We start from the raw sequence: 22,501 nt of genomic DNA on the forward strand, positions 1-22,501 counted from the left end.
CCTGAATTGTGTACAATCCTTGCATAATTAATCAGGCTTTCTTTACTTATGCTTTATTTTTATTACATTTCACCATTAATGTTATTTTGATTTATGTTTGTTCCCTAAAATGGGATAAATTTGCTCATCTTGTGAATATTAACAAAATTATTTGGAATTATCTTTTATGGGCTTCTTATTTTTAAGTATCTTTCAGGATTCTTAATAGGCTTGGCAAATTATTTTTCGGCAATAGAAATTTAATTTCCATTTGATTTTTTTTTTACATGCCCGTCATTATTTTGAAGCCACTTCCATTTTCCTCACAAATATGAATATTGTTTTACTGTTTGTCTCACTAACTGTGAATTCCATGAGGTTAAATATCACTTCCGGTATTTCTCACTACATTCTCATAGCACAAGGCTGACCCATAGCCAGTGCTTAGAAGTATATATTGAATTAATATATAAACAAATGGGGGGAGGGAATGAATGATATTTCACACTTATTTTATTTCAAAATAATGGAGATGACTCAGATTATTTTCATTTGGCATAAATAATCTACCTCATAATGAATGCATCAGTGAGTTCAGGGCCTGAATCAATTTCTTTCAAAATAAAAGATTATATAGAATCTATTGAGTTAAGAACATGATTTTCACATGTTGGTTTTAAACCATCTCTGTATTTAAAAAACGACTTTAGTGTCTGAACGTGAAATTTGACTACCTCCTGAATACAGAGGCTTTAAGAGACCTTGTGAGAATCTTTGCATATTGGTTCAGTGTATGGATTCTAAAGCAGGATTGTCTCAGCTTGAAACCCAGATCCAACACTTCCTAGCAATGTGACCTGGGGATATTTATCTCCTCTTTGATCTCTAGTCTCCTTGCAAAATAGTGTTGGAGTGATGAGTAAATGAGTTAAATCATGTAAGTCGTTTGTTTGGAAAAGTGATACAAGTAGAATACTATAGAAGTGTGTGTAATTGTTATTATAAATACTGGGGGACCCAGTTCTCCACAGCTCTGGTTGGGTCAGGGGTTACTCTTCCTAAGCTGTAAAAAGTTGAATCCGTATCTGTTTCTTGCAACCTGTAAAGCAAGCCAGGAAGGATAGTAAGCAGGGAATTAAAAATGCAAGTTTTAAGATAATTTTAGATGATTTCAGGGAAATGGCTGCACTAATCAAGGATCAAGTTCAGGACGCAATTTGGAATTTTTAAAGACCTCTGATGTTTTTTCGAAGGTATGGCACTCACACCGAAGCCAGTTCACTTGCAATATAAGATCATTGGAGATATATCGTGATGGCTGGCTATTCGAAGAGTCAAAGAATATTTGACCCAGGAACTTGCTGCCTTCACAACTGTGCCAAAGGGGCAACATATGGTGTTGATTCAATTCGTGGTCATTTTCCAAGGATGCATTTCCCAACTCTCCAACCCCACATATGAACTATGACCATTTTGTAATTGTTTCTCTGAGGTTTACTTGGTTAAAAACCTCACAGGGAAGAATTTGTGTCATCTGTATCGCTATCTCCTCAGTGCTGATCGCCATATTAGTTTTGTTTTCTTTTTTCCTAAGAAAGATTATATTATTGAAGCAAAATCATATTAGTATAAACTTAAGAATTGATACTTTTGAACTGTGGTGTTGGAGAAGACTCTTGAGAGTCCCTTGGACTGCAAGGAGATCCAACCAGTCCATTCTGAAGGAGATCAGCCCTGGGATTTCTTTGGAAGGAATGATGCTAACGCTGAAACTCCAGTACTTTGGCCACCTCATGCGAAGAGTTGACTCATTGGAAAAGACCCTGATGCTGGGAGGGATTGGGGGCAGGAGGAGAAAGGGACGACCGAGGATGAGATGGCTGGATGGCATCACGGACTTGATGGACGTGAGTCTGAGTGAACTCCAGGAGTTGGTGATGGACAGGGAGGCCTGGTGTGCTGCGATTCATGGGGTCGCAAAGAGTCGGACACAACTGAGCGACTGAACTGAACCATTTTAAAGTATCATTCAGTAGAATTAAGTACATTGATAATGTTGTGCAACTGTTATTCCTGTCTAGTTCCAAAACATTTTCATCACCCCAAAGGAAAACCCTATTCCGTACTCAATCACTATCTATTTCATAGTCCCTCAGCCCCCAACAGTCACCAGTTTGCCTCTGTCTCTATGCATTTAACTATTCAGGATATATAAATAGAATCATATACTGTGTGACTTTTTATGAGGTTCATCTATGTTATGTAGCATGTATTTCATTTATGCATGAATAGTGCTTCATTGTATGAATATATATTTTGTTTACCCAGTCATCAGTTGATGGGTATTTGGGATGTTTCTACCTTTGGGTGATCGAAAATAGTACTTCTGCGGACATTTGTGTACAAGCTTTTGGTGATACCTTTAAAAATTATTTTGGATATATACAGATGAATGGAATTGCTGTCTTATATATTAATATTAATTCCTTGTTTCACTTCTTGAGGAATCTCCAAACTGTTTTAAACAATGACTGCTCCATTTTACATTCTATCAGCAGTATATGAAGAGTCCAACTTATCCATATCCTTGCCAACACTTGATATTTTCTTTGTTGTTGTGATTGTGATTATGATGGCCATCCTGGTGGATGTAAGTTTCTCTAGTGGTTTTGATTTTTATTTCTCTAGTGACTTGTTGAATGTATATATTTAAACATCATTTCATGGGCTGGTTGGATATTTATCTTTGGAGAAATGCCTACCCAAGTCCTTTGTGGGGAGATAGTTGGTTGCTTTTGGTTGTTGTACTCTAAATTTCCTTTATATGTTCTAGAAAAATAGACCCTTATCATATTTACGACTTGCATTTTTTCTTCCATTCTAAAGTAGGCTCTCCTCTTTTCATTTTCTTGGTAATATGCTTTGATGCACAAAAAATTAATTTTGATGAAATCCAGTTTTATCTATTTTTTCTTCTGTTGCTTGTGCTGTTGGTGTCATATCTGAGATTCCCCTGCCAAATCCAGTGTTATGTAGACTTACTCCCATGTTTTCTTCTAATAGTTTTATAGCTTTAACTCTTACATTTAGGTCTTTGATTCATTTTTATGTTAATTTTTTCTGTGGTTTGAGTGAGGTTCCAGTTCATTCTTTTCTGTTTCCAGGTAATAGCACCATTTATTGAAGAGATTATTCCTTCCCTTTAGAATGGTTCTGGCACCCTTGTTGAAAATCAACTGGCCTCAGATGTATGGATTTATTTTTAGACTGTTCTATTTCATTGACCCATGTGTCTGTCCTAATGGCAGACTGCATTCTTATGATTATTGTAGCTTTGTACTAAGTTTTAAAGTTGAGAACTGAGTCCTCCAGCTCTTGTTGTTTATCATGGTTATTTTGGCTATTTGGAGTGTTTAAAATTGCATGCGGATTTTGAATAATATAAGTTTTTGCAAAAGGCTAATGAGATTTTGATGGGAATTTTATTGATTACATGGATCACTTGCAGGGGTTGGGGTATAGCCATTTTAACACTATTAAGTTCTCTGATAGATGAACATGGGATTTCTTTCCATTTATTGAGGTATTTAAGAATTTGGGTGCAGTGCTTTAGAGTTTCAGTGTACAAGTCTTGTCCCTTTTTGTTTAAATTTATTCTTGAGTGTTATATTTTTGATGTAATCAAAATTGAATTGTTTTCTTAAATTCCTTTTCATATTTTTCATTGATAGTGTATAGAATTACAGCTGATTTTCTTGTGTGTTGACCTTGTATTCTGCTACTTTACTGATTTTATTAGCTTTAACGATTTTTTGTGTGTGGATTTTCTATATATAAGATGAGGTTTTCTGTAAGTAGAGATACTTTACTTTTTTCCAATTTGGATGTCTTTTTTTAATTAAAGATGTTTATTTATTTATTTTACAATATTGTATTGGTTTTACCATACATCAACATGAATCCACCACGGGTGTACACGTGTTCCCCATCCTGAACCCCCTCCCACCTCCCTCCCCGTACCATCCCTCTGGGTCATCCCAGTGCACCAGCCCCAGGCATCTTGTATCCTGCATTAAACCTGGACTGGCAGTTCGTTTCTTAATGATATTATACATGTTTCAATGCCATTCTCCCGAATCATCTCACCCTCTCCCTCTCCCACAGAGCCCAAAAGACTGTTCTACACATCTGTGTCTCTTTTGCTGTCTCACATACAGGGTTATCATTACCATCTTTCTAAATTCCATATACATGTGTTACTATTGGTGTTTTTCTTTCTGGCTTACTTCACTCTGTATAATAGGCTCCAGTTTCATCCACCTCATTAGAACTGATTCAAATGTATTCATTTTAATGGCTGAGTAATACTCCATTGTATATATGTACCACAGCTTTCTTATCCATTCGTCTGCTGATGGACATCTAAGTTGCTTCCATGTCCTGGCTATTATAAACAGTGCTGTGATGAACATTGGGCTACACGTGTCTCTTTCAATTCTGGTTTCCTTGCTGTGTATGCCCAGCAGTGGGATTGCTGGGTCATATGGCAGTTCTCTTTCCAGTTTTTAAAGGAATCTCTACATTGTTCTCCATAGTGGCTGTACTAGTTTGCATTCCCACCAACAGTGTAAGAGGGTTCCCTTTTCTTCACACCCTCTCCAGCGTTTATTACTTGTAGACTTTTGGATCGCAGCCATTCTGACTGGTGTGAAATGGTACCTCATTGTGGTTTTGATTTGCATTTCTCTGCTAATGAGTGATGTTGAGCATCTTTTCATGTGTTTGTTAGCCATCTGTGTGTCTTCTTTGGAGAAATGTCTGTTTAGTTCTTTGGCCCATTTTTTGATTGGGTCATTTATTTTTCTGCAATTGAGCTGCAGGAGTTGCTTGTATATTTTTGAGATTAGTTGTTTGTCAGTTGCTTCATTTGCTATTATTTTCTCCCATGCTGAAGGCTGTCTTTTCACCTTGCTTATAGCTTCTTTGTTGTGCAGAAGCTTTTAAGTTTAATTAGGTCCCATTTGTTTATTTTTGCTTTTATTTCCAATATTCTGGGAGGTGGGTCATAGAGGATCCTGCTGTGATGTATGTGGGAGAGTGTTTTGCCTATGTTCTCCTCTAGGAGTTTTATAGTTTCTGGTCTTACGTTTAGATCTTTAATCCATTTTGAGCTTATTTTGTGTTTGATGTTAGAAAGTGTTCTAGTTTCATTCTTTTACAAGTGGCTAACCAGTTTTCCCAGCACCATTTGTTAAAGAGATTGTCTTTTCTCCATTGTACCTTCTTGCCTCCTTTGTCAAAGATAAGATGTCCATAGGTGTGTGGATTTATCTCTGGGCTTTCTATTTTATTCCGTTGATCTATATTTCTGTCTTTGTGCCAGTACCATACTGTCTTGATGACTGTGGCTTTGTAGTAGAGCCTGAAGTCAGGCAGGTTGATTCCTCCAGTTCCATTCTTCTTTCTCAAGATTGCTTTGGCTATTCGAGGTTTTTTGTATTTGCATACAAATTGTGAAATTATTTGTTCTAGCTCTGTGAAAAATACCGTTGGTAGCTTGATAGGGATTGCATTGAATCTATAGATTGCTTTGGGTAGTGTACTCATTTTCACTATATTGATTTTGTTTTTAATTGCCTAAAAGTTCTGGTTAGTACAATGGTGAACACTAGTGACTAGACTGTCTATCTTGTCTTATTCCTGATCTTAGGGTGAGAGCTTTCCATTTCTCATCACTGAATATAATGTCAGCTATGGATTTTTCATAGATGCCGTTTATTAGGCTGAGGAAGTTTCCTTCTATTCCTAGTTTATTCAGTGTTTTTATCATGAAGTTTTGGATTTTGTCACATGCTATTTTTGCATCAATTGAGATTATTGTGTGACAGAGATTTTCCTTCAGTCTATTGTGGTGTCTTACTTTGATTGGTTTTTATATGTTGAACCACACTTGCCTTCCTGAGATAAATCCCACTTGGTCACGTTGTGTAATTTTTCTAATATGCTGCCAGGTTTAATACGCTAGTATTTTGTTGAAGAGTTCTGCATCTATTTTCATAAGGAGAATTGGTCTATAGTTTTTTCTTGTTTGTTTTTGTTTTTTTATGATGTCCTTACTTGGCTTTGGTGTCAAGATAACAGTCTTCTAATAGAATGAGATAGGAGTGTTCCCCACTCCTTTTCTATCAGTTATCTGCAGGAGGTAGAAATGAATTGATGTTAATTCTTGTTTGAAAAATTTGCTTAATTCACCAGTGAGGCTATCTGATGCTGGGATTTCCTTTAGGGGTAGAGTTTAGTTATTGATTTAACCTCTTACCTGTTATAAATCTATTTACATTTTCTCTTTCTTCTTCAATCAGTTTTGGTAGTTTGTATTTCTAGGAGTTTGTTCGTTTTATCTACATTTTCTAAATTTTCAGTATGCAGTTGTTCATAGTATCTCTTCTAATCCTTTGGATTTCTAGAAGGTCTGTAGTAATGTCCCCACTTTCATTTCTGTTACAGTAATTTGAATCTTCTCTCTTTTTTTCTTGGTTAGTCTAACTGAAAGTTTGTCAGTTTTACTCATTTTTATTTTTTTAAAGAATCAACCTTAGGTTTTGTTGATTTTTCTCTGTTGTTTTTCTGTCCTCTAGTTCATTTATCTGTGCTCCCATATTTATAAATTTCCTTTCTTCTGCTCAGTCCTTCAGTACTCACCCAGACCATTTACAACTCTGCCTTAGCCTTCACTATGCTTGCAGGAACCTTAAAAGTGACAGAGAGGTGAATGTGTAGCTTGTCCTCCGCTCTTTTCAGTGTTAGGTGTACAGCTCTGGGCATGTGCGTGGTCTTCTCAGTTGCCCAATATACACACATCTTTTACAAGCTTTTATTTTGCCTCATACTTCTTTTCCCAACCTCTTTCTCCCTGGCTTTTGGTCTATTGCTTGTCCTGACTGTTATCTCTCGACTTGGACATCTGTGGCCAGTATTTTTGCCTTTAAGTGCTTTTGGCAAATGCTACCCCAGCCTGGGAATGCCTCAATTCAAAACTGTAAGCCCTCATGTAGTTGTTCAGTTCAGTTCACTTGCTTAGTTGTGTCCGACTCTTTGCGACCCCATGGACTGCAGCACACCAGGCTTCCCTATCTACCACCAACTCCCAGAGCTTACTCAAACTCATGTCCATTGAGCTGGTGATGCCATCCAACCATCTCATCCATTGTCGTCCCCTTCTCCTCCCACCTTCACTCTTTCCCAGCATCAGGGTCTTTTCCAATGAGTCAGTTCTTCACATCAGGCCAAAGTATTGGAGTTTCAGTTTCAGCATCAGACCTTCCAGTGAATACTCAGGACTGATTTCATTTAGGATTGACATGTTGAATCTCCTTGCAGTCCAAGAGATTCTAAAGAGTCTTTTCCAACATCACAGTTCAAACACATCAATTCTTTGGCACTCAGCTTTCTGCATAGTCCAACTCTCACATCTGTACATGACTGCCGGAAAAACTATACTTTTGACTAGATGGACCTTTGTTGGCAAAGGAATGTCTCTTCTTTTTAATATGCTGTCTAGATTGGTCATAGGTTTTCTTTCAAGGAGCAAGCGTCTTTTAATTTCATGGCTGCAGTCACCATCTGCAGTGATTTTGGAGCCCCCCAAAATAAATTCTCTCACTGTTACCATTGTTTCCCCATCTATTTGCTGTGAAGTGATGGGACCAGATGCCATGATCTTAGTTTTCTGAATGGTGAGTTTTAAGCCAACTTTTTCCCTCTCCTCTTTCACTTTCATCAAGAGGCTCTTTAATTCTTCTTTGCTTTCTGCCATAAGGGTGGTGTCATCTACATATCTGAGGTTATTGATATTTCTCCTGGCAATCTTGATTCCAGCTTGTACTTCATCCAGTCCTTCATTTTGCATGATGTACTCTGTATATAAGTTAAATAAGCAGGGTGAAAATATACAACCTTGACATACTCCTTTGCTGATTAGGAACCAGTCTGTTGTTCCATGTTCAGTTCTAACTGTTGCTTCTTGACCTGCATACACGTTTCTCAAGAGGCAGGTCGAGTGGTCTGGTATTCCCATCTCTTTCAGAATTTTCCACAGTTTGTTGTGATACACACAAAGGCCTTGTCATAGCCAATAAAGCAAAAGTAGATGTTTTTCTGGAACACTCTTGCTTTTTCAATCATCCAATGGATGTTGGCAATTTGATCTCTGGTTCCTCTGCCTTTTCTAAATGCAGCCTGAACACAGGATTGTATTCAGGAATGGAAGTTCACAGTTCACGTACTGTTGAAGCCTGGCTTGGAGAATTTTGAGTATTACTTAGTTAGTGTGTGAAATGAATGCATATTATGCGGTAGTTTGAGCATTCTTTGGCATTGCCTTTCTTTGGGATTGGAATGAAAACCGAACTTTTCCAGTCCTGTGGCCACTGCTGAGTTTTCCAAATTTCCTGGCATATGGAGTGCAGCACTTTCACACCTTCATCTTTTAGGATTTGAAATAGCTCAACTGGAATTCCATCACCTCCACTAGCTTTGTTCATAGTGATGCTTCTTAAGGCCCACTTGACTTCACATTCCAGGATGTCTGGCTCTTGTTGAGTGATCACACCATTGTGGTTATCTGGGTCATGAAGATCTTTTTAGTATAGTTCTGTGTATTCTTGCCACCTCTTCTTAATATCTTCTGCTTATGTTAGGTCCTTACCATTTCTGTCCTTTATTGTGCCCATCTTTGCATGAAATGTTCCCTTGGTATCTCTAATCTTCTTGAAGAGATCTCTAGTCTTTTCCCATTCTTTCCTCTGTTTCTTTCCATTGATCATTGAGGAAGGCTTTCTTCTCTCTCCTTGCTATTTGGAACTCTGCATTCAAATAGGTTTATCTTTTGAATGAAAAGAAGCTAAATCTTTTGAATGAAGTGAAGCTAAAGCAAAGGAGAAAAAGAAAGATATACCCATTTGAATGCCAAGAAAAGAAGCTAGTAGTTCAGGGAGCTATCAAACAGGTCAGAAAACACAACCACAATTCTTTGAGAATAGCATCCATGTCGTACCTTCTGGCACTAGTAGCCTGTGCCAGGAGTATGGTCTCTTGTCTCACTGGCCACTGGTAATCTCAAATTGGGAAATGAGATGCAGGTAATTAAAAATGTCAGGGTTCTCTCTTATGAAAATGCAGCAGCATCTTTCTTCAGTAAGTTTGCCCCTGGTCATTGTGAAATTCTGACTTGAATCCAGAGCTCCGCAAAAGTTAACTCTTACAGTCTTGTCCTGGTGTTTTAGTTGCTTTTGTGAAAAGATGGAGCCCTGGAGTTCCCTACATTGCCATTTTGATGATGTAATTCCATATGGGGTCTTAACAGTTGATTACACCATGCTGGGCTCCTAGTGAGAGATTATTAAATATATTCTTGAGTTCTGAATAGAAAGGAAATATGATATCTTTAAAATCAAATATTAGCAATAATTAAAAGTGACATATTTAATATACATTTAGCAAATACTGATTGAATAACTTCTATATCAATGACCATATTTTTAAAAAGTAGAATATACAAAATACAAACAGTATATAGTGTGATGAAATGATTCACCACCCAAACCAGAACACTTTGAAAATAAAAAGAAGAGCTAACCAGTCAGGAAATCAGGATTAAAGTGTGATCTGGACTGTATTTCACTATCTGTTATATAATCAGGCTAGTTCTTTCTCTCTAGTGATTGATAAAATTTACTTACGGTCTAGTCCTCTGTGGTCTTATAGTCATTAATTTTTGTTATTCTTAGGTAGCTGTGCAAAGGACTTGTTGCTAAAGAGTTGGGTGCAGGATGAGTTTGCTTTTCTTGTTTATAATACATCTATGAACAGTATTTTTCATTCTCACTTGTAAATAATCATATTTGTGGTAGACATTACATTATGAACTTTTGTATCACTATTTTAAAAATGTAATTTAATATGCAGTGATGAAAAATTGACTTTTTTTTCAGTCTTTAAAGTAAGTATGGTGTCTGGTGTAAAGGGGCTTCCCTGGATCCTCAGTGTAAGCAGTGTCAGCAATGCAGGATACCCAGATTTGATTCCTGGGTTTGGAAGATCCCATGAGAATGGAATAGCAACCCGCTCCAGTATTCTTGGCTGGAGAATTCCATGGACAAAGGAGCCTGGTGGGCTACAGTCCATGGGTTTGCAAATAGTCAGACATGACTGAGCACCTAACACTTAAAGGGCCCACCTTCATTCTTTTAATATGACTATCCATACATCCCCTGTTCATGGACTGTGATGTAGGCTATAATAATTCATACTGCAGAATATCTCAGTAAGTTCCTTTCCAAGTCCTTTCTCCCTTTTTGGTAAATGTGGCATGTTCATTAGACTTGTCCAGAGTCACAGTTGTATGTTGGGAGGTAATTTGATCACTGTGTCTGTTTGTTTTACATAGAAATGGCAAGTAAGATCCTTAGGGACTCAGGATTTTAACTGACAGCAGATGAGAAAAGCAGAACATTTTAAGGGCAAATGCCACAGCATAAAATGTAAAATATTGGCAATCCTTTTCTTTCAGTAAAATTACCTGCAGCTGTATTGGCAAATGGCTTATCATGTATATTCAAAAAGCTAAATTATGGGCAATTTGAACTCATTTATCTTTTTTAAATCCATGCAAATAATCACAACATTAATCTTTTTTCCTACAAAAGAATGAACAACTAGTTTGAAATGCCAGTGAGAGATTTCCATTACTATAATGTATCTGAGATCTTCCCTGTAGCTCAGATGATAAAGAATCTGCCTGCAATGCAGGAGACCTGAGTTTGATCCCTGGGTCAGGAAGATCCTCTGGAGAAGGAGACAGCAGTCCACTCCAGTATTCTTGCCTGGAGAATCCCATGGATAGTTTGTGGGGTCACAGAGAGTCAGACACAACTGAGCGACTAACACACACAGTGTATCTAGATTAAAAATGAGAGTTTAAAGAAGGGATTAAGAACTTTAAATGTTTGAAATAGAGGAGACACAAGAGTTCAGATTTATTTCTGCCGTATACAAACAAATATTTCTCATTCATGTATTAAAATGAGGAACCATATCTATGGCATCAAAATGTGCTTTTAAATAAAGCGTTGATAGTAAAACATTACTTTTCTTCAGGAATATGTTTCAAAAATAAATTATTTCATTAAAGTACCATTTAATTTATTACATTCCATAACAGATAAGATTTTCCTTTTTATACTTCCCAGCACTGGCCAGTTTTTCTAAATGGTTTACATTCTTTCTTACTTTGAATCTACTTTCTCTTTTTTTTCTTGCCTTCTTTCTTTGTTGGTCCTTATTTAATCCAGTTGATTACATCAATAATAATAAATGACTAACCTTTATTGAATACTCAAATTGTGCCAATGTTTTTGACATTTTTCTTTTAAAATAATTTAATACATTCTTCTTTTTATATTTGGGGAAAGTCAGGTGTCTGGTGTGTGTGTGAGTGTGTGTGTGTGTGTGTTCAGTCGCTCAGTAATGCCCACCTCTTTGCAACCCCGTGGACTGTATGGCCCCTCTGTTCATGGGATTTCCCAGGCACGAATACTGGAGTGGGTTGCCATTTCCTCCTCCAGGGGATCTTCCCAACCCAGGGATCGAAACTGCATCTGCTTTGTAGGTGGATTTGTTACCACTGAGCCACTGGGGAAACCCCTGGTGAGTAAGTAGCAAATTCTTAAATAAGGGTAAAGCCTAGTCAGCCTTGTCCCTAGAACCTGTGCTCAGAACAGTTCTACTTACTACTGGTGATTATAGCAGAATATAGTGTCTTCTCTTTCTATATTTATCCTCTTCATGACCAGGCTCCTCTCACTGTGGTTAGAACTTTTCCTGTCACTGAGCACAATGAATACTATTTGATAATTCAGTCAGGAAGAAAACTCAATATAAATGCAAAAGCAGTATATTCGTTACATCTGATACTTGGCTAACATATATGTAATTTGTATAAAGCTATATATTTCAGGTAATTTTATTAAAGAATGTAATATTACTTTGATGTTAAATCTATGGATAAAGGTCATTATATAATGGAGTTACTTTCCTATTAGTATGTTATTTGTGTTTAAAAATGACTCTCTCTTATTTCTCTAATATCATTTATGGAGCCTTAAAAACTCAATTTGTAGTCAATTCCTGTCATTATTTACTTTGATACTTAAATTGACCCTAATGTGGCCCATGGCAGCCTCTTCCAGCTTGTTTCTTTGTGTCCCTAGCCATTTCCCATAAGCCTTAAAGCCTATCCTTACTTAGAGACACAATAAATAACATAAGGGGTGTTGGGGAGAAGATAAACTCTTCTTTACCAAAGGATGAGCAATAAAAGCACAAAATGAGTGACAGAAATAGAAAAATATTCTCTTACAATTACTAAAGTAGTAATTAAATTACTCTGGCATCATCAATCACTGAGAAAAAATAGCAAAGAGAATATTCACAACTTAAATGATAAAACTTAACATCACCAGAAATGGGCCTAATGATTACTATATCCTGTTATAATGCAATAATAAGAAGATACATATGTCAAAGTAATATAGCATATCAATAATGTAATAATATATCTATAACATATGCATTGATTAGTATATATTTATATAAATACCAATTAGAAAGATACCAAGAAGTTTTTGTGCATGTGAAACTAAAATATACAATGGCTTTATATTGTAAAGCCACTTAGTAAAACTACTAGGTGGTTTGATCATTATATTTGTATGTAAATATATTAATGTTTGTATATATATTACATCTAAAATAGTAATTAAGTTTGATATCATTTGTACCTTTCATGTGCAGTATCAGAAATTTATGTTAGCTGACACTTTTGTGAATTTATGATTTTCTAACTAAGCCACTGAATCTGTTATTTTTTATTTGTAAACAACTGGTAGAATTGTGACATCTATGCTAAATAATGTATTATCTTCTTTCAGTATTTTTTATTGTGTTAAAATCTCACTTCTGTCTTTCAAGTCTCATCTCCACCCAGTTCCTGCTCACTTTGGAATTCTCTGAGTAGCAGCACTTTCTGCCTCATGGTTGGTCCTTTTAACCTGCTGTGTGTGTGTGTGTGTGTGTGTGTGTGTGTGTGTGTGTGTGTGTGTCTGTCCTGGAACTTCACCTTAGGTAGGATGGTTAAGAATATTTAAAAAATATATCCTCAAACATCAGCTTTCCATGAATATTTTGATTACATTATTGCTTCTTTCCATTCCGGTATTAAAAATTCTAAATGTCATGTATATTTACAGGTGTATTTATTCAGCACATTCTTGTAAATGATAAAAAAATTCCTGTCCTATTTGAGCTTGATTTCTGGTCTTTATTTTTATTGAAAGCTTTGGTGAATTGCTTCGGCTTTTAAAAAATGTTTTTATAGAACATTCTTGTAGGACATTAAGTGATTAATCCTTTTGCTAGAAGATTACAGAAGCCCTCAAATCTGTGCAGAATTCAACAAATCCAGATTAATAGCATTTAAACATTGGAAGGGTGGTTTCTCTTGGGAGCATGAGCAATTATTTTAGCGCCGTGCCCAAGTAACTCAAGCCATTAGGAGCTGTCCTGTCTTTTCCATTCTGTGAGCCTGAAGGGATGGCAGGCAGCTCTGCCGGTGATGCAGGACCTTCCGCAGTGGTACTTGCAAGTCAGTCTTTGGCTCAGCATCACACAGTCTGTGTCGCCACGCCCACTCTCCCTCCTGTTCCCACTCCTCCTGAGATTTGGTCAGCTCCCAGCAGGTAGCACGTGGCTAACTACTGTTGGCCTCGCCTGCTCCCCTTCCTTCCTAAGAATGTGTTTGGTTAGATGAAATACTAACGTTTTCTCGTTAAACTTAACTGAAATGTTTAACCAGCTTACGCCTGAATAAGATACTTAATAAAGAAGTTCACGGAGCACGTCCCAGTTTCATGCGCTATAAATAGTTTGCCTTTCCCTGTCTCTTGCCCTGCACGTGTGTGCACGTGTGTGTGTATGTCTTACCGTTTTCATCGTGATCTCTCTTTAGATTTCTTGCTAGTGTGTCTGTATCACCAGGATAGGGCCCAACATCTTATTGACATCGAATACAATTTAAACTGCCATCCTTGTAATTACTGCTGCTTTTGTTTGAAAATATTATCTAAAATAGGCTTTTGTCAGCTTTTTGTTAAAGTGCTTCATCTTGTATTTCTAGCATTCTGAACTCTGGGCATCAAAGCATAAACATCTGGGCCATCTAAAGATTTGGCAGTTTTTAAAGTGCACAGTGAGTCCTGGGCTTCAGATGTAATTGTAACACACGTAATGAGTGTAATAACCTTATGAATGTTGTTTCCATACATGTGTGCATAATGATAGACTCATATCTGAAAAGAAATCATCTAATCAATGTGAATTCCCATCATTTGTCACCTATCCTGATGTGGGATTGGCATTTTGTAAAAACTTTGTAGCTGAAAGCTTGTCTCAGGAGATTGTGAATATAGTATACATCACAGTGGAGGGGGTATGTTTATTTTGCTTTTTGAATTTTAGATATTAAAGGTCCACTTTTCTGTTCTTTAAGGGGAAACCTTTTGCAAGAGTTATCTGTATCTTGAAAGTTTGATGACAACTGTTTGACTTTTTTAAATGGGGCCTTTTGTTAGATTTTGAGAGCCTGAAGCTAATGCGTTTTGATACTTTTCTTTCATCATCTCCAGGCTAAGACAGAGATGTTTCTTGAAGTATTTTGCTCTGACAAATTAATAAAGGAAAATGATCTATAAGATACTGTAGAAGTATAATCCATACCATTCAGTAGGTGAAGTGCTGTAGATGTCTTATATTTGTCATAAAATGTTTGCAATTTCAGCTAATTTTGAGCAGAGCCAGCCTGAATTAATAAACAGTGCAAACTGTGAAATGTCTTTAAAGACGTATAATATGTAAAACTAATCATGACCTGATTCTATGAAAAACAAAACCAGAAATAATCTCTATGCTTAAATTTCAGACCATACTTTTTAGGGTAATTGCTCTTCACATGGACTTCAAATTAACTTTCATTTCATCAAATTACTTATATTTCCTTGTAGCATTTTAATATAACTTAATGGATTATTAAATGCACACATACACACGCACACATGTGCAACTGGAAACCAGTTCACTGATTTTGTTGTGCAGCATGTTTGATTTCATTCCTAGATCACAGGACCTTCAGTTTTTTAATAATACAAAATCATGGAAAGCAGATATTGATAAACTTACACCTTCATTTAGGACAGAAGGAACTGATTTTACTTTTTTGGATTTTTTTGATATACTGTAAAAGAATAAGCAAAGTTCTTAATAGAATTTTCTTTTGGCCCTTAAATTTAAAATAAATTGTACACATTTTTCTGTCTTTGAAAGTTTTCAAAAACAGAAAGCAGGATGAAGAAGCGAGAATCCTCTAATTTGTTTCATGATTAATTAGCCATATTCATAATGTAATACTGTGTATTACATATACATAATGCAATACAAAAATTGGAGAAAGAGAGAGGAGAGAGATGGGAAGCAGGACTTCCTGTTCATAATGAAATACTCTTTTATGATGGGTAAGGTGTTGATCCAAGTTACTTTTATATTGAAACCAAGGGAAATAAAGATTCCTTTGCCTTCCCTTTTTTACTCAAGTAGGAAGAAGGGGAGACTGTGAAGGCACTGAGTGCTGAAGATAGGCAGCAACATTTTAGAAACCATGACTCATTTTAACCTTACTGATTATTAATATTACTTTTGGCAAGGATGCATTCTGTCTACAAATTTTAATACAGGGAAAATGCTAGTCAGACCATTTTCTTATTTAATAATGCTATACAGAGGAACATAGTTCAATTCAGTCGCTCAGTTGTGCCCGACTCTTTGTGACCCCATTAATTGTAACACACCAGGGCTCTCTGTCCATCACCAACTCCCAGAGTTCGCACAAACTCATGTCCATCGAGTCAGTGATGCCATCCAGCCATCTCATCCTCTGTCATCCCCTTCTCCTCCAGGCCTCAATCCCTCCCAGCATCAAAGTCTTTTCCAATGAGTCAACTCTTCGCATGAGGTGGCCAAAGTATTGGAGTTTCAGCTTTAGCATCAGACCTCCCAAAGAACACCCAGGTCTGATCTCCTTTAAAATGGACTGGTTGGATCTCCTTGCAGTCCAAGGGACTCTCAAGAGTCTTCAACACCACAGTTCAAAAGCATCAATTCTTCGGTGCTAGCTTTCTTCACAGTCCAACCTTCACATCCATACATGACCACTGGAAAAATCATAGCCTTGACTAGACGTACTTCGTTGGCAAAGTAATGTCTCTGGCTTTTTAATATGCTATCTAGGTTGGTCATAACTTTCCTTCCAAGGAGTAAGCATCTTTTAATTTCATGGCTGCAGTCACCATCTGCAGTGATTTTGGAGCCCCCCAAAATAAAGTCTGACACTGTTTCCACTGTTTCCCCATCTATTTGCCATGAAGTGATGGGACCAAATGCCATGATCTTTGTTTTCTGAATGTTGAACTTTAAGCCAACTTTTCACTCTCCTCTTTCACTTTCATCCAGAGGCTTTTTAGTTCCTCTTCGCTTTCTGCCATACGGTGATGTCATCTGCATATCTGAGGTGATTGATATTTCTCCCGGCAATCTTGATTCCAGCTCATGCTTCTTCCAGCCCAGCGTTTCTCATGATGTACTCTGCATAGAAGTTAAATAATCAGAGTGACAATATACAGCCTTGACGTACTCCTTTTCCTATTTGGAACCAGTCTGTTGTTCCATGTCCAGTTAACTTTTGCTTCCTGATCTGCATATAGGTTTCTCAAGAGGCAGGTCAGGTGGTCTGGTATTCCCATCTCTTTCAGAATTTTCCACAGTTTGTTGTGAACCACACAGTCAAAGGCTTTGGCATAATCAATAAAGCAGAAGTAGATGTTTTTCTGGATCTCTCTTGCTTTTTTGATGATCCAGCGGATGTTGGCAATTTGATCTCTGGTTCCTCTGCCTTTTCTAAAACCAGCTTGAACATTTGGAAGTTGACAGTTCACGTATTGCTGAAGCCTGGCTTGGAGAATTTGAGCATCACTTTACTAGCGTGTGAGATGAGTGCAATTGTGTGGTAGTTTGAGGATTCTTTGGCATTGCGTTTCTTTGCGATTGGAATGAAAACTGACCTTTTCCAGTCCTGTGGTCACTGCTGAGTTTTCCAAATTTGCTGGCATATTGAGTGCCACACTTTAACAGCATCATCTTTCAGGATTTGAAAAAGCTCAACTGGAATTCCATCACCTCCACTAGCTTTGTTTATAGTGATGCTTCCTAAGGCCCACTTGACTTCACATTCCAGGATATCTGGCTCTAAGTGAGTGATCACACCATTGTGATTATCTTGACCATGAAGCTCTTTTTTGTACGGTTGTTCGGTGTATTCTTGCCACCTCTTCTTAATATCTTCTGCTTCTGTTAGGTCCATACCATTTCTGTCCTTTATCGAGCCCATCTTTGCATGAAATGTTCCCTTGGTATCTCTAATTTTCTTGAAGAGATCTCTAGTCTTTCCCATTCTGTTCTTTTCCTCTATTTCTTTGCATTGATCACTGAGGAAGGCTTTCTTATCTCTCTTTGCTATTCTTTGGAACTCTGCATTCAGATATTTATATCTTTCCTTTTCTCCTTTGCTTTTCACCTCTCTTCTTTTCACAGCTATTTATAATTCCTACCCAGACAGCCATTTTGCTTTTTTGCATTTCGTTTCCATGGGGATGGTCTTGATCCCTATCTCCTGGACAATGTCATGAACCTTCATCCATAGTTCATCAGGCACTCTATCTATCAGATCTAGGCCCTTAAATCTATTTCTCACTTCCACTGTATAATCATAAGGGATTTGATTTAGGTCATACCTGAATGGTCTAGTGGTTTTCCCTACTTTCTTCAATTTAAGTCTGAATTTGGCAATAAGGAGTTCATTTTGTGAGCCACAGTCAGCTCCTGGTCTTGTTTTTTTGACTGTATAGAGCTTCTCCATCTTTGGCTGCAAAGAATAGAATCAATCTGATTTCAGTGTTGACCATCTGGTGATATCATGCAGAGTCTTCTCTTGTGTTGTTGGAAGAGGGTGTTTGCTATGACCAGTGCATTCTCTTGGCGAAACTCTATTAGCCTTTGCCCTGCTTCATTCCTCATTCCAAGGCCAAATTTGCCTGTTACTCGAGGTGTTTCTTGACTTGCTACTTTTGCATTCCAGTCCCCTGTAATGAAAAGGACATCTTTTTTGGGTGTTAGTTCTAAAAGGTCTTGTAGGTCTTCATAGAACCATTCAACTTCAGCTTCTTCAGCATTACTGGTTGGGGCATAGACTTGGATTACTGTGATATTGAATGGTTTGCCTTGGAGATGAACAGAGATCATTCTGTCGTTTTTGAGATTGCATCCAAGTACTGCATTTTGGACTCTTTGTTGACCATGATGGCTACTCCATTTCTTCTAAGGGATTCTTGCCCACAGTAGTAGATATAGTGGTCATCATTTAAATTCATCCATTCCAGTCCATTTTAGTTCACTGCTTCCTAGAATGTCGACATTCACTCTTGCCATCTCCTGTTTGATTGCTTCCAATTTGCCTTGATTCATGGACCTAACATTCTAGGTTCCTATGCAATATTGCTCTTTACAGCATTGGACCTTGCTTCTATCACCAGTCACATCCCCAACTGAGTATTCTCCACTGATCTCCAGTAGCATATTGGGCACCTACCGACCTGGGGAGTTCCTCTTTCCAGTATCCTATCATTTTGCCTTTTCATACTGTTCATGGGGTTCTCAAGGCAAGAATACTGAAGTGGTTTGCCATTCCCTTCTCCAGTGGACCACATTCTGTCAGACCTCTCCACCATGACCCGCCCATCTTGGCTGGCCCCACCCGGCATGGCTTAGTTTCATTGAGTTAGACAAGGCTGTGGTCCGTGTGATTAGATTCACTAATCTTCTATGATTATGGTTTGTGTTTCTGCCCTCTGATGCCTCTCACAACACCTACCGTCTTATGTGGGTTTCTCTTAGCTGGGACATAGGGTATCTCTTCACGGCTGCATCAGTAAAGCGCAGCTGCTGCTCTTACCTTGGACGAGGGGTGTCTCCTCACAGCTGCTCCTCCTGACCTTGAATGTGGAGTAGCTCCTCTCAGCCCTCCTGTGCCCATGCAGCCACCAAAGAGGAGGATAAGATTAGTAAATATTTGAAAGAATGTTTAAAATATACTGTATTCTTTATAGCCGATAAAAGATGGTGTAATATGCAACAGCAAATTACAAATTAGTTTCTGAAGTTATTGATACTCTCATGTAAGATCAGACGACTGTTTATAAAAGATGAATGTGAATGTTAAGGAAGCAAATATTTACCTTAACATGAGTGAAAATTGGCAATGAATTAGGTAAAATTTGCCTTGAATCAGGAATGTGAAGTGGTCCTGTTACAGAAGTGAAACACACTAAAACCTGAGCAGTTTCAACAGTGATTTGTGGTTTCTCAAGGAAACACTGTGAAGTCAAGTGTGCCTTAGGAAGCATCACTATGAGTAAAGCTAGTGGAGGTGATGGAATTCCAGTTGAGCTAGTTCAAATCCTAAAAGATGATGCTGTGAAAGTGCTACATTCAAATTCCCAGCAAATCTGGAAAACTCAGCAGTGGCCACAGGACTGGAAAAGGTCGGTTTTCATTCAAATCCCAAAGAAGGGCAATGCCAAAGAATGTTCAAACTACTGCACAATTGCACTCATCTCACACACTAGCAAAGTAATGCTCAAAATTCTCCAAGCCAGGCTTCAACAGTGAGTGAACCATGAACTTCCAGGTGTTCAAGCTGAATTTAGAAAAGGCAGAGGAACCAGAGATCAAATTGCCAACATCTATTGGATCATTGAAAACGCAAAAGAGTTCCAGTAAAATATCTATTTCTGCTTTATTGACTCTGCCAAAGCCTATGACTGTGTGGATCACAACGAACTGGAAAATTCTTCAAGAGATGGGTGTACCAGACCACCTGATCTGCCTCTTGAGAAATCTGTATGCAGGTCAAGAAGCAGCAGAGCTGGACATGGAACAACAGACTGGTTCCAAATGGGGGAAGGGGTATGTCAAGGCTGTATATTTTCACTGTGCTTATTTAACTTATATGCAGAGTACATCATGAGAAATGCTGGGCTGGTTGAAGCACAAACTGGAATCAAGACTGTGAGGAGAAATATCAATAAACTCAGATATGTAGATGACACCACCCTTATGGAAGAAAGCGAAGAAGAACTAAAGAGTGAAAAAGTTGGCTTAAAACAACATTCAGAAAACTAAGATCATGGCATCTAGTCCCATCACTTCATGGCAATAGTTGGGGAAACAGTGTAAATAGTGACAAACTATTTTGGGGGGCTCCAAAATCACTACAGATGGTGACTGCATCCATGAAATTAAAAGACGCTTGCTCCTTGGAAGAAAAAGTATGACCAACCTAGACAGCATATTAAAAAGCAGAGACATTACTTTGCTGGCAAAGGTCTGTCACGTCAAAGCTATGGTTTTTCCAGTAGTCATGTATGGATGTGAGAGTTGGACTCAGCTTTAAAGCTGAGTGCTGAAGAATTTTGATGCTTTTGAACTGTCGTATTGGAGAATACTCTTGAGAGTCCCTTGGACTGCAAAGAGATCCAACCAGTCCATCCTAAAGGAAATCAGTCCTGAATATTCATTGGAAGGCCTTATGCTGAAGCTGAAACTCCAATACTTTGGCCACCTGATGTGAAGAGCTGACTCATTTGAAAAGACCCTGATCCTGGGAAAGGTTTAAGGTGGGAGGAGAAGGGGATGACAGAGGATGAGATGCTGGGATGGCATCTATGACTCAATGGACATGAGTTTAGTAAACTCTGGGAGTTGCTGGTGGACAGGGAGGCCTTACATACTGCAGTGCGTGCGGTCACAAAGAGTTAGACATGACTGAGCTACTGAACTGAACTGGAGGAAACACTGAGTTTTCTTTCCTAGTCTGTATTCAGTGAATCTGTGTTTGACTCATAATATTGTATAAATTAATAATTTACTTGTGTTTTCTAGAAAGCTGTATAGTGACACACCTCACGTGTGTGCTCAGTTACATCCAACCATTGCAGTCCCATGGACTGTAGCCCATCAGGCTCCTGTGTCCATGGGATCCTCCAGGCAAGAATACTGGAGTGGGTTGCCATTCTCTTCTCCAGGGGATCTTCCTGATCCAGGGATTGAACCTGGGTCTCCTGCATTGCATGCATATTCTTTACCTCTGAGCCACCAAGAAAGCTCTTTAGATATTATCAAGTCAGTTATTTCTTATATCTCTTACATATATACTGAAAAAGTTGATCCTTTAAAAAAAATATTCTTCTATATTCCACCAGATAATCAAAGCTTACTATACCAGAAATCACCAAAAGTCTGAGTATATTCTTTTCTGTTTCATTCATGATAGTTATTTTTATGAAGTACATATTAACCACTAGTCATGGTATTAACAATTGTTGTTCTTGCTATATCTATATTAGAAGTGATAGGTGATATAGTTACCAAATTGATTTAAAGAGTATGGTGGCTCCCTAATTTACTGTGAGTAATAGCATGGAAAAACAGTTGGCACTTCTGAACAGCCCTATGCCTACAATAGGCAGTGATTTAATTTTGAAGTTATTTTATTACTTTAAAATGAAATGAGAAATCTACCTTGTTTCTTACTATGAGCCTCTTTATTAATTCACAATTTATCCTCCTTTGGCGATTATCGTGATTCATGTATCACTGCCTGACTTGTATTATATATCCAGTTGCCATTATATAATGGTGGGAATTTGATATTTCTCATTACAGTGGAATTATGTTCCTTTTATACAGTAAAGGAGGCTTCTGTATTTCAGGAAGCAAATTATGAATACTTACTTAACAAATAGAAACATGTCACTGAACAGGTCTTCCCATTAAATTTTGTTGTACTTAGATTTTGAAACTCAAACTCAGCACACTGATAACACAGGTAATAAATTTGATGCTCTGGTATGAACAAGATCCTATGAGAAGTCATGGAGAGTATCTGTACCCTTGAGGAGTGTTACTTGCTCAGTCATGTCCAACTCTTTGCGACCCCATGAATTGTAGCCTGCCAGGCTTCTCTGTCCATGGGATTCTCCAGGAAAGAATACTGGAGTGGGTTGCCATTCCCTTCTCCAGGGGATCTTCCCAACCCAGGGATCAAACCTGGGTCTCCCACATTGCAGGTGGGTTCTTTACTGTCTGAGCCACCAGAGATGTTCCATATCCTTGAGGAATGTGTGACTTAATAGACGGGGTTTTTACTACATTTTGGGTCAAACAGAATGCATTCAGTAGAAACTATATAGAGACTGTATATATTATATATAGTTATTTTGAATATATTATACATGTATGTATT

The 22,501-nt window shown here is 37.8% G+C and overlaps 1 protein-coding gene across 1 annotated transcript in view; it reads left to right on the plus strand.

The window, feature by feature from the left end:
• Positions 1-22,501, plus strand: part of DOK6 (docking protein 6) — a 383,598-nt gene that overhangs the window by 28,862 nt on the left and 332,235 nt on the right. The window lies entirely within an intron of this gene.

Source organism: Oryx dammah, unplaced genomic scaffold (assembly GCF_014754425.2).
Source record: "Oryx dammah isolate SB20612 unplaced genomic scaffold, SCBI_Odam_1.1 HiC_scaffold_22, whole genome shotgun sequence".
NCBI classification, from domain to species: Eukaryota; Metazoa; Chordata; class Mammalia; order Artiodactyla; family Bovidae; genus Oryx; species Oryx dammah.